Genomic DNA, 12299 nt, shown 5'->3' with positions numbered 1-12299 from the left:
CCCTGCGTTGTACCTCGTCAATCTCAAGTTGTGACAGCAATTGCCGTTTGTGGATGTTGGAACACTGAGCTACTAGTTGTTTCGTGGTCAACCGTGACTGTGGGTTTCGAAGTAACCATTCAGCCTGCATTCTCTGCATGTAACCCCTCTGACTAGGGTTGCTTGAGTAGTAGCATTCTAACAGAGCCATGTTATCGCATCTCGCCCATCTCCGCTTTGTTCCAGTAGCCCATTTTTCATCAAGGTACTCTGGTTCCCCAGCACCTGACGCAGACCTTGTTTGGCCGGGCGACGGATTCGAACCACCGTCTCCCGTACGCCAAACCGATGCCTTACCAACTCGATCAGAAAGCGCCATCTCGGGAACATGACGATATCGACACTATGCAATCGAATAAGTGAAACTTGTTGAGTACACTTAAAGAAAAGCATATGAAACCATTAATGGGGATGTCTTTTTTCCCCACAATTGAAAACGCTTCCCATGTTTCTGCCACTGCCGCCATGTTGACAACTTCTGACAACTTCACTGAACATTCATGTGCAGTATGTGCCGCTTATCAGAAACTAAGGTTGTTAGCTTAATGTGTACATCCAACAAGACTCAGTTCAGCCCTCTTTGCAAAATGTGTGTTTGACCCGCTGGCTTTGTTCAATTGTTCTACCCTATCAACTTGTCTACTTCGGGCCATAGTCTTTTGACAAGCACTTGCGCATTTTTTATCGATCTATTCTTCTGTTCAGATGGACGTTGGGCACACCAACCGAATATAACCAGGGAAAGAGAGTGCAAACATTCATGATTCTTTGAATTCTGACGGTTGCTGTAAATCATAAAGCAGGGAATATAGTGACTAGTCAATGTCACAGAAATCCTTAAATAATGGCGTACTTTTAATATGAAAGCACTTTACGTAGTGGATGTGTCATCAGCCAGTGGACACACTTTGAAAGATAATGTGTATTTTCTGTTGGAAATAAATCCAGTAGCTAATGACTGAATGCATATGTGGAGTGCCATCAATTAAAAAAAAAAAAAAAGGGGGGGTGGGGGGGTCATGCCTGCCATTCTATAGATCAGCGGTGCCCAGGAAGCAAATTAAAAACAAATTACAGTAAAACTAATGCACCACTTAGCCATTACATGAATTGGAGTTGTTGTAATAGTGGGAGCCTTTCAAAAAAACACCACGGACTTGTCTTTTTACGCCAGTCGCCAGCACCCTGTTTGAGGCGGAAAAGTGCACGAGAGAATAATGGTCCATAGTCTGAAATTTTAAGATGCTTTTTCGTTTGCTTCTTTTACTGCATACAATTAGAACTAACAACACTTCTTGTAATGAGCATTAGATATACATTCCTTTTTTTCATTTTTTTATTTTTTATCCTTTAAAATTTCAGTTTGATTGCATAACCCACTTTGAAAAACAACCCCAAGAACTATATTTTTATATATTCCGAGTGCCAGCTTTTCTTGTATTGGTAAGAGTCCAGTAGGACTAGCATAGCCTAGCATTGGTATGTTTGGCGCAAAAGCAACTCTTTACATCACCAGAAAGTGTATATTTACTTTCTTATATCCACTATAGTTTGTTTATTAGCGTGTGGATCACATCACATTTGACAATTTATTATTTTTTTTACTGCATCCTGCTCCCACTTTTATGAGCAGCACAGTGGTGTCTGGCTTGTATAGTTATTGTACAGGCTCGGTAGAAAAGGTGGTGAGGGTGTGTGGTGTCAGACCCGCAAATGGAGACTCTCTGATGTTTGAAAAGTGCCGATGTCCGTCTTCATTTGTCAGCTAGTGACCTGCATCAACTCGCCTTTGCTTCTTTTCACTGTCGACAGCTTGTTACAAGACTGTTTACATTTCGGGGAATTAATGAATTACCCCGCTACAGATTCAACACTGACCTTGCTAACATCAACTAGCGATCCGGGCTTGCTCTTAAATGATGCAGAGATATAATCAGCAGAAGGGGGAAGCACAACTGAGAGGCACAGCTGAGAGTTGAACCCTCCTGCTTTGAATGCATCAGCGCATCCTTTGAATCCCACATATAAGCCAATAAATAGACAAGAAGAGGCCAGATGTCTTCATTAGTGTATCTGTAGTTGTTACGAGCTCAGGGGGGGATGAATCGATGCTTTCCTTCTCTGATTCGTGATCACTCTCTGTCTTGTTTTGAGCTGCAAAAGAAGGCACATTCTTGATTGTGATGCTTTGAAGGCAACCCGGAGCGAGAGAGCGTTTCAATCCTCGCTCTCTTGATGCTTTTCCTTTCTACTTGTGAGGCTGGGAGGAAGTATGGCGGCAATTATACTTCAGGTCCAAGTTCCCAAATTCACTGATTTGATTAGCATTTTTTTTTCTTTTCAATGTACATTTTGTCACATGTATGTAGGGAAAAATACTTTCGTAACCTTTGGGCCACAACAGTAATCTTTAGCAACATTCATTTTGACACTCGGACTAGTTTCAAAAGACTCTATCTGGCTCATGGTTCATGGCTGTGTCCTCACTTTTAACAGTATGATCTACAATGTAACCCTCACGATAATTACTTCATGGTGACATTCTAACAAGAGCTACAACTAATGGCACCCTACATGTACTCACAAATTCCTATTATTTCCTGATTTTTAGCCTGTGTCTACACTTGACGCCATTTTGGCTCACTCTGCGTTGTTTCTGTGCATGGGTGCAGTTTAGTTCCATGGAAGCTCGCCTCCTTGAAAGTTAGCCGGCTAGCTGCGAGCTAGCCGGCCAGCGACTTTGTTTGTTGTTGTTGGAGAATGTAACATTACACTATCAGTGATTTGGACGCAAAACAACACTACGTTAATAATATGATTGAATAGAATGTTATTGACTTAAATGAAGCTAACCTTCACATTACTCCACTAGCTGCTACCAACAATTAACATTTAGCTTTTTTCATGATGAAAATCATTAAATCATATTTAGACTGTATTTAGTGTTGATTCTTTTCCTGGAGTTTACATTTTCAGCAGTTGTTTTCAGTTCTGTTTTGTTTTTTGTACGTGTTGTTTAGGCAGACACAGGCATGTACCCGAGTCCGATCTGGCCATTTGTTGTATCTGTATTGGCCGGTATGACAGATTTTTTTTTTCTCCATCCCGATTGTGTCACTTGAAGTGTGTATCCAGCCCATGTATTTTAAATCTATATTTTAATGGAGACCCTGAGAGGCAACAAGTTCTCTGCAGGAAGAATAAGAAGCTCCGTATTCGTTTATCACGGTTATGTCAAGCTCCTTGTGCCAGATATTCTTGACTGCTGCTTCAATAAATTTCCCCAATGTTAAAATTGAGCACTCAAGACGGCCCTCTCCTGACCGATGTTACCTTTTGACCTCATCTACTCCACCGCACTCGTCCCAGGGCAGATGTCCTTTCCAATCGATAGGCAATTACCTCTGCTATCCGTTGAGTGGGATTCTTGCTTTTCTCAACAAAAAAAGTGAAAAGTTTAGAATTTTGCCGTTGTTCAAAAACACCTACAGACGCTCCCCGACTTACGAACGTCCGAGTTACGAACAACAGTACATACGAACATTTTTACGGGTATGTCGAAAAAGAAAAGAAAAAGTTAGATTTTGTCTTGCGCGCCTTTTTCCGAGTACAGTACAGGTGTAGTGCTTCTTTCCGCCGCTAATACTGGCGCTGTGAGAGCTCGCCCAGCATCCACCCCGAATCCGGCTTCTTCTGCCCAGTTGTTAAATATCTTGTGCATACATTATTCAATATGATTGGTGAAAAGCGAAAGGCTTCTAGTGAGAGTGGAAGGGTAAAGAAGAGGCAAGCCATTTCATTTCAAATGAAAGTAGCAATAATAAAGAAGCTTGATGCGGGTGAGAAAATGTTGAGCGTTGCACGTGCATACAACATGAATCGTTCGACCATCGGTACCATTTATAAACAGAAAGATCGCATAATGGAACACGTGAAAGGTGCAGTGCCGATGCAATCGCCGATCAATAGCAAGTAAACATTTGGACGCAAAACAATAGCAAGTAAACATACTTATATAAGCCTTAAACATACATTCCATACAAAATATAGCACTGAAGCAACTTACGAACGAATTCACCTTATGAACAATCGTTCGGAACGTATCTCGTTCGTAAGCTGGGGAGCGTCTGTATTTATTAGTTCGATGATTTTAATGCTACAATGACCACATGATTTCCAATGTCGTTGAGGCAAAGGAATAACACATTTGTAGAAATGTTCTGGCTGTTTTGATCGAAAATTGAATGAACAATGTTCCCAGTACATTTACATGTTGGGAAATCAATGTTATTTTAAGAGCTTTGTTTAAACACTCCGCTATTCTGAACACGATATACAAGTTGTTCTTTGTTTCAGGTGAAGCGTTCATAATGCAGGCTTGGGAGAGCATGAAAATGCTCACGAAAAATGATCAGTGATTAAATGTCGCCATTGTAACATTGAGTCTACATTCAGTGATTAATTTACCCTCCCTTCAGCGAGCGAGCATTGGAAGAAAAGGCTGAATTACATCCTGCTGAGCCAATCATGACTAAATCAATAGATTTTTTTTCCCTGCTTCTTGAAAGATTCAAAGAACGCCAGGAGAAATCGCTTTTTAAAGATAGTTTGTATTCTTACTTTCCTTTCCTCATTCACGAGGGATTCTTTTTATTTATTTATTTTCTTCCAAGAAAAGGCCTCGCAAAGCCTGGAAAATGCTGACTGATACCTTCACGTTTTATACATTTTCTTCAATTCATTTGACACAAAGCCACCTTGTTGTTGCCTTTTGTTGGGGTGCTAAGAAAATCTCAGCGTGCCTGTTTTTTTTTGGGGGGGGGGTTTGTGACATGACATGGATTTTCTTTTTAAGGTTCCACGTTTTTTTTAAAGAGACACAGCTGGATAGTAATTGACTGTTTGGTCTCTGAGGCTATTGTTCAGTTTTTTTTATAGCGGCTAATTGACTTGGTTTGCAATTTTAATGGCCAAGCAAAGTGCTTGTGCTTTCTCTTTACACCTTTTAGTCACCCAAAACGTTTTATTTTTATGCTGTTGTGGAACGATAAGCTGGCGCTTTAAAAGAATGATGGTGTATGTAATCGTGCATATTAATGAGGAACAAAGACAATTCTAGCGTGCGTACTCACCGACCACAGTGTGCCGCGTACTGTTTACAGTGGAACATTGGTTTATGAATGGGCCTGGAATCCGAACAATTTAGGGTGGGGTATTTAAAAAAAAGAAAAAAATATAAATATATATGTGTGTATGTGTATATATATATATATATTTTTTTTTTTTGCCCACTGCTTTTAAATTGCCCGTTTTAAAGCATTGGCAATGCCAACAAAGATAATTATGGAGTGCGACATTAAATTAACATCATTTTTTTCCCCATTCATTTCAAACACTTTTATTTAACATTATATATGTCTCTCTCTCACACACACACACAGACTGAAATACAGGTAGCTGAGTTTAAGTGTCCAAATGATGGATGTGACCTGAAGTTAAATAATTCACTGTCAAGTGAAATCTGATCATGGGACTAAGGGTACGTCGCATGAATCATTGAACACTATTTTGACTTGTGCTCTTGTCTTATGTTGTCAGCGATGCGACTGCCGCTATTACTTTTTTGACATTGGCGCCATTGGACAAATCAAGCACAGAAGGGAGGAAGTGTCGCCTCATTATTTTCACCAGCAACCGCTCCAATGATTTTGTGTCCAGCGGAAGGACGTGCACGGTTGCCCGGTGGCGCAACACAACAGCTCCCTTTCCTTCACTTGACTAGTGACTTGATTGTCCAATCAGTGTTTGGACTCAGCGACTGCTGCTTTTTTTTTTCCAATTCACTTTGCTTCCAGCTGCCACTTGGGCGAGCGAGCTCCAAGCTGTTTGGCCACAAAGCCAGTCAACAAGTCGACATAGCAATATGCTGCAGTCTGTTCAATTAGAACTCTAGTCACGTCCCTAGCAAAATTATATCCCCCTCCCACCCAAAAAAAAAAAAAATTTCCTTCATGAAAATAAAAATACTTGGTTCGGAGAAGGTATTGGTTTCGGCGTGAATTTTAACACGATGCTAAATGTTGTTGTGATAGTTTGCAATTATAGGGAGGCGCTGACAATCAGTCAGTCTGACAATTCTGAGGTGAAGGGGAAGGTGTCTGCTTGTTTTTAGTGAATGATGCAACCTTAGAACTAAATGATGCAGTCACATATCACCATTATTTAAAAAAATACACCAAAAAAACAACAACACTATTGACTATCGGCATGAACGTGAGTATTTGCCTATCTGTGATCTACTGATCTGTGATTGGGGAGGGACCATTTCAAGGTGTATTTTATAAATGTAAACTCATAATTAGGACTGCATTAATATAGCCAAAATGCTAATCACGATTGTTTTGATCAGTATTGCGATCACACTTAAAACATCTGTACTGCTAATTGGGCTGAGACTATTGCATCGTTTTAGAATCAATTCTTCATTCGAGTAATTGCATAATCGTTGTCAAGCGGGGTTGTAGTCGTCTTTTGAATGCAACTAATAAAGAAATGTTGAAACTCATTTAGTTCAAATCAATCGGTAAAGTTACTAAGTTACTTTTAAAGTCACGTCATCAGTGAAATCACTAAGCTACTTTTTCAAGGTAACCGTGGCAACACTGGTCAACTATCTTGGCATATCATTGTGAATTGCTTATATTTTGGATGTGAGTCCAAGCACGATATGAAAACAATATTTTTCAAAACATCCCAGTTTGGACGTCAACAATTAGCCATGCAGGTCCCCAGTTGTGTCCAAACAACGTGTCCCTCGGCTTGCCTCGGGCATCTATAACGACACTTGTCGATGTTTGCCGAGGTGGACCAGTTGGATAACGCGAGCTGAGGAAGCCAACCGGCATAAATTCTTAATTCCCTCTCATGAGCGGCCATGATTTATTGATGCCGTGTCAGAGGAAAAGTTTACCCTCGTGTCCGGAGGCCGCCGCTTCGACTCGTGTTTTGCGCAGAGTCACGGATCCCGTTTCCAGTGTCCAGTGTCTGTGCTGGATTCAAGTTTAATCCCGTGGGCTTACACACGTGTCACACGGGTTTGGTTAACATGCAATAATTGCCTCCAGCGGTTATTATTCCTTCTAATCAACCGTGCAACTGTACTGGACTGTGGATGTGATTCCAGTGGGTGCTCGGGTTCCCTTGGCAACCAGGTGCTGAGATCACGAAAGATCCATTTCACACTTGAGCAGCGAGCAGAGACAAAGAGATGCTTAGACAAAGGGAAAGTGGGAGGCAGAACGGATTAGGGAGAGTGGAAGGAAGCTTGACCGGAAAAAGAGGCTTCACTCTTAAAGTGCGTGTTTCCAAGTGACGGGAAAATTGTAGCAAATGGATTTGGAGATAAGGTAACCCTCATGGAGAACAGTGAGGGTAATGTGGGGGTTTTGTGGTGAGCGTGTCAAAAATGTCCGCGCTTCAGCGAGGGGGTTAGACAAATTGACAAGCGTGCCGAAATGGATTGTTTTCTTTCCCTCGCGATCAAAGTCGGCAAAGGGCAAATTCTCGGATGTCTCCGAAAGACTATCCCGAGTTAAACACTCGGAAGCGCAGCATAATCTTTTGGAGACATTTGAGAATCGGGCCTTTGCTTTCTTGGATTATCGGTATGGCCGGAACCCACTTTAGCGTTTGTGCGTGACTGCGCTTCAGTGTGTGAAAATCCAAGCAAAAAGTTGGAACATATCTTTCAGCTCGCACACCCCCGCTGGGAGGCCAGCGCGCCAAGAAAACATCAGGTCCAGAAGAATTCCATGTGTCACTTTAGAGTTTTTTTTTCTATTTTCCATGATGTTCAAACATTTTATGTTCATTTTCAGAGCCCCCTTTTCTGGAGTAGGAGGATATAAATGCTCCGCAGGCATAATAAAAACAACTGATTCTATGGAGGAGCATGAGAAATATGAATAAATACATGTCATTAGTTGTGTTGCTCTTAAAATTCTGGGCTCAAAGGTAGATGATTCATTTTTTTCACATTTATTTTAAGAAAAAGTGAGCTATGTACGCACTGAAGGATGGGAACATGTTATTGTGAGCCTCCCTGGCTAGATTGCTTAAAATGTGTTGATTGGCGCTAAATATAAGTTACTGTTTCTTATGATTATTGAGATGGCTCGTATAATTTTTTTTTTTTTTTTTTTGCGCTACGCCAGTCAAAATTCTCCACTGGTTTTCAATCTCGGTATCCTGCTTATCATGGGCGCCGATTTACCGGTTGCTCATTTCGTGAGAATGTTAAAATTTGCTAATTGGTATTCAATATGGACTCTCACTGTTTCAGAACAGCATTCACTAAACGTAGCTCATTAGTCTTCACTCTGTTGTATGTCTCTACTGATCTTTAATCTTTATTCCCTTTTCATTGTGGTAGCATGTTCATCCTAGCTTGCTAGCATGCTGAAAGTTGCTAACTATTATAAAACACCCAGTACAGTTGATTCTTTGTATTACTACATATTGTATACATGCTTTTTAGAGTTTTCCAAGTTGCAATTCTCCACTAATCTTCAATCTTGGAATCAGATATTTCATCGTAGCTTGTTTAGCTTAGCTTTCCAGCATCCAAAATGTGGTCATTGGTACGAAATAAAAACAGAAATTGACCCTGAATGGTTGTCTCTCCTTAGGTCGCAATTCTTTCTTGGTCTTCAATCTTGGTATACTTTTCATCGTTGGTAGTCTGTGAAGCTGAGCTTTTTCATGCTGAAAATTGCTACCTGGTATAAAACACAGAATGCGGTTTATTCCAAATGTTGATTGTGTTCTCTTGGTTGCAATTTTACACTTTTAATGTTGTTATTGTGGTGGCCTATTTAGCTTCGCGTGATAAAATGTGTGAACTGGAAGTAAATGCAAACTTCCAATCATCATTGCAGTTTGTACTCAGCTTGTTAGTCTTCAGCCATTTGCAATTCTCCACTGATCTTCAATTTTGGTACCCCCAACATCTTGGTAACCTGTTTCACCAGGCTTGCTAAAATGTGCTGCTACAAAGCACAAAATTCTGGTGATTACGAATTGTCTCAATTCTACACCCGTTTTTAATCTTGCTATCATGCTCATTATGCTCGTCTTTTTGCGTATTTGATAACATTGGCCTATGCCGGATGACAATGTAGATTAGTTTGCCAGAATGACATTAATAAGGATGCAAGCTCATGAATGTGTTCAGTGCTCCTCACTCTCCTCTGCCAGCCTGAATCAGCCTGCTGGGCAAAACCATGGGTGTGATGCGTTGAAAATCTTTTTTTAAGTAGCCGTCTAGAACGTTTCCACCTCTTTCCATCAGGCGCCCAGGGCCAATTAGTCACGGGGGGGAGACGCGACCAGAACTAAATATTTACTCACACGCGCTTCCAAACCTGCAAGGCTGCAATGTGGAAAGTCATTTCACCACCGTCACGGTGCACACATACAGCTGTCACACTCGTGTACTGTATGGACGTGTGTGTGTGTGTGTGTGTGTGTGTGTGTGTGTGTGTGTCAGGCTGATGCACTTCACTGGTGCATTAAAATGCCCTCAGAGTGATAGAACAGGACGTTTAATGGTGGCCGCCCGTCATTGCATTCTGTTGCTCTATTTTGGGCTCAGGCAACAATATCCATGACATCTTCAGCAGTGTCGGTCCTATCGGCTATCAGAAAAGTGCGGCAGGTGAATATCTTGTGAGTGTAATGTACCAATGTGCGCCTCCAAAATCATTACCCTCGCTGCAATAAATCATCTTATTGATGGTCCTGCTGTTTTCTGTGTGTACTCACTGCGTTCGTTATTGATTTGCAGCACAGCGCAGAGACGGTCACACACACATACACACACACACACACACACACACACACACGGTTGAGGTGTTCATGTGGAGCTATCTTGAATTATAAGAGCTTAACTGTAGCTCTGAGGCCCAATGGTGCTTTATTTATACACACACACACACACACACACACACACGCACACGCACACGCGCACACACACACACACACACAGTCCGATTCAATGTGTTTTACATACATTAAAGGAATGTTGACTTTGAATGGCTTGTATACAATTGGTTGACCTACCCGTCAAGTGTGAAATCAAACAACCAATAAAATATGTCGTTACCCTTCTGGATTTTGTGGCATCACAATTCATCTAGGGCGGCCCGGTAGTCCAGTGGTTAGCACGTCGACTTCACAGTGCAGAGGTACCGGGTTCAATTCCAGCTCCGGCCTCCCTGTGTGGAGTTTGCATGTTCTCCCCGGGCCTGCGTGGGTTTTCTCCGGGTGCTCTGGTTTCCTCCCACGTTCCAAAAACATGCATGGCAGGCTGATTGAACACACTAAATTTTCCCTAGGTCTGTGTGTGAGCGCGCATGGTTGTTCGTCTCTGTGTGCCCTGCGTTTGGCTGGCAACCGGTTCAGGGTGTCCCCCGCCTACTGCCCGATGACGGCTGGGATAGGCTCCAGCATCCCCCCCGACCCTAGTGAGGATTAAGCGGTTCGGAAAATGGATGGATGGATGGACAATTCATCTAATTTACGTAAACACCCCAACACTGAGTTTCTCCACCCATGACTTGGCAGGCAGGCTGGTCGAAGGCCTGCCATTTTCAAGCCACGAATGTGCAATTAAAATGTCATATGAAAGTCCAAATTAAATGTAAATTAATCTGAAATAAAACTATCAAATAATAATTGAAAACATTTGACAAGTGAGAATGCAGATTTCAAATTGTCTACAAGTTATTTGCTCTGATATTGCAGGCTCTTCAAGCACAAACTGCTGCTCCACCATGTTGAGGTCGGACTCTATTAGCAGACCTGATTCACTACATCAAGCACTTCTTTATCAGCACAGTGTTGTGAGCCTGGACCATTTAATGACACGCAGACTACCAGCACTTTAAAAATCCATGACGTGACTAATTAGTTTAGCAAGTAAAAAGACACCAGTGAGTAATGTGCTCACCTCTCCTCGACGTGATTACAACTAGAAAGTTAAATTTGGGGAGTCCTTTTAAAAGACCATTTTAGTAGTTGATGCTAGTGGAGGTGGAGCAGTTTTGAGAATCCAGTTAAAGATGCAGCTACAGGAATTTGTTGCAACCCGGCGATTGGCCGTCCATCGTCAACCATTAAGTGTAGCCTGCTAACTATGAAGAGTTGAGATCAGGAGATGTCACTAATATTTGACAACGGTGGGCTTGTGAATCCCGTTGAGGCTCATTGGTGATTCAGGGCTGCACAAATAAGATTGACTTGACTTCACACAGAGATTGGCTCTTTCATTCCCTGACACATTCACCGTTCCGCCCTTGTTACTACCTCTGAATGTGGAAAATTGATATGACAGCTTTATCCCCACCATTCTACGTCAGTGGAAGTGGCGGTGAAAAAGATGGACTTTTACCGGTAGCGTAAAGGACGAGTGAACATAGGAAAAGTGGATGACCAAACATAAATATGGTACGCTAGCAGCAGTTCAGCTTTGGCAGAGGAATATTAAAGCATATTGGAATGAGGCTACATTCAAATCTTGCTAGCACCTTTTAGGCAGGGTAAATGCAAATGACCAAATAAGCTAACAGTTAGCCTAGCTTCTTCTAGCTCTTCCACTGGTTTTTTATTTATGTGGATGCCCAGATTGCCTGGCGCTATTCCTAATTGGTACTTGGACAGGCAGTAAACTTGCGATTGTCGAGTTATTTATTGTTTGTGAGGTCTGTCACATTTTTTAAATGGAATAAGAAGTTAAAATTGGTATGTGTGAACACTGTTTAGTGAGCTGGACTCATCCTTCATATACACACACTGACACACACACGCGCACACACACTTCATTAACTCGTAGACGGTTCAGTAGGCTGCTCATCTGCTTCAGACACACACCGAGAAGGTTTAATTAGCTACAAGAATATCAACAGCTGGACTGATGTGGGTGGTTGGCTCCTCTTTCACCGTGACCACTTGAATGGATATATGCACGTGTGTGTGTTAGACGTCTAGATCACCGATCAAACTAACGGTGAGCCTCACCGGAATCGGCTTGCCAGGCGGCTAATGAAAACTGAAAATGGATAACTATAGTGCTCAATTCTACAGCTACAATTCAATTAAGGGGGGGGGGGGCTCACTATCCTCAACCATTCAAGAAAACCAATTGCTTGTCCGTTATACTGTCTTATTTTTCTTGTTTAATAAAAACCCTTGCTTCAGATCCA

The 12299-nt window shown here is 41.8% G+C and overlaps 1 protein-coding gene across 3 annotated transcripts in view; it reads left to right on the top strand.

Moving 5' to 3' along the window:
* The window catches only part of dpp6b (dipeptidyl-peptidase 6b), an 82758-nt gene that overhangs the window by 48211 nt on the left and 22248 nt on the right, over positions 1-12299 (top strand). The gene's annotated exons all lie outside the window — the stretch shown is intronic.

This window comes from Hippocampus comes, unplaced genomic scaffold, assembly GCF_001891065.2.
Source record: "Hippocampus comes isolate QL1 unplaced genomic scaffold, H_comes_QL1_v1.1 scaffold85, whole genome shotgun sequence".
In the NCBI taxonomy this organism is placed as follows: Eukaryota; Metazoa; Chordata; class Actinopteri; order Syngnathiformes; family Syngnathidae; genus Hippocampus; species Hippocampus comes.
Note: the sequence above shows the minus strand (reverse complement) of the source record. Positions and strands in the feature narration are given on the sequence as shown.